The 1,413-nt window shown below is 26.2% G+C and overlaps 1 non-coding gene across 1 annotated transcript; it reads left to right on the top strand.

The window, feature by feature from the left end:
- Positions 1 to 82, top strand: TRNAS-AGA (transfer RNA serine (anticodon AGA)). Its single transcript has one exon. It is a non-coding gene; the product is annotated as a tRNA-Ser (tRNA).
- Positions 83 to 1,413: the final 1,331 nt, after the last annotated feature.

The raw sequence follows: 1,413 nt of genomic DNA, 5'->3' as shown, positions 1-1,413 counted from the left end.
GTGGGCGTGCCGGAGTGGTTATCGGGCATGACTAGAAATCATGTGGGCTCTGCCCGCGCAGGTTCGAATCCTGCCGCCCACGTTTTTAAAAATAATAATTTTTTTGTACTTGTATGCATTTTGGCAAGAAAGATGATTGACTGGGAATATTGGATCTGCTCTTTTTTCTTTCTTCTTCTTGTGTTTTTTTTTTTTTTTTTTAAATTTTTGAGTTAGCTCTTTTTTCTTTTTAAACTCTCTTCGTCCCCACGAGTATAGGCTCATTTCACGCAAATTAAAAGTATTAATTAATATTTTTTGAATGATAAATTTTGTTCATATTTTTCCTAACAAAATTAAATAATAAATATCTAAAATAAGAAATAAATATGTTGTCTGATTAGTCTTTCTGTCTTTTATAAAAGATGTAGGACGTCAGAAATCACGGGTTCAAATCCTCTCTACCATAAAAAGTTATTACTAACTTGATGACTATTATGTAAAGGGGAGTTGCCTCCTGTTGTGTGATCCAAAATATTATTATTCTGGTCTATTGAGCCTTCCATGTGTAAAAAAAAAAAGAAACAAACACATTCAATAAATGTTCTTAAATACCAATAATTTTTTAAAATACCATTAATTTTAATTCTCAAAAAAAAAAAAAACACAATAATTAATAAAATTACAAAAACAATTTATAAGTACAAGATATTTATGACAATTTGATTTTCTTTCGTACTCATATTTTTTGTCTATAAAACTTGAATAAAAATTAATAGTCATAAATATAGAAATTGAAAAAAAATCATAACAATTTACAAAGTTTAATTTTATTATATAGAATTATAAAATATTCCCTCAACGATAAAAACAATAATAGTTATTTTATAAAAAATGATGATTTTCTAATGAAAATAAACAATAGTAATTATAATAAAATTAAATTAAATCAACTTATGTGAGTGGACACAAGTTAAAAAGTAAATACATGAAATGATGGTTAAACTTTAAGACTATGAAATGATGGTTAAACTTTAAGACTATAATATTTTATGTATAAAGACAAAGTAAAATTCAAAAAATTTGAAAGTGAAAGTTGAATAACAATTGATAACGAATATAGCATATAGAATAATATTAATATCAAATTAAAATTAATATATCAACGATTCAGAATAATAATTCTATTAATAATGGAAAGTTAATAAACCTTGAATACATAAAAAGTGTGTGCGTGTGTAGGCGATCTCTTGGTTTTTGATATGTGAAAATACGATCTTAGGTGCTCCATTTTATTTTTCAATTAAGGCCGAAACTTAAACCCGCATACTCCAGAGATAACTGTCCATACATTAATAAGGGATGTACTCGAACTACCGGATCCTATGAGTGAATAAAAAATTTAAATAATTGGATCTCACATGAATCGCGCTA

The sequence above is a fragment of the Jatropha curcas genome, unplaced genomic scaffold, assembly GCF_041381405.1.
Source record: "Jatropha curcas cultivar XTBG-Jc1 unplaced genomic scaffold, XTBG_Jcur_1.0 HiC_scaffold_105_pilon, whole genome shotgun sequence".
Lineage (NCBI taxonomy): Eukaryota > Viridiplantae > Streptophyta > Magnoliopsida > Malpighiales > Euphorbiaceae > Jatropha > Jatropha curcas.
This window is presented reverse-complemented; position numbering and strand designations above follow the sequence as displayed.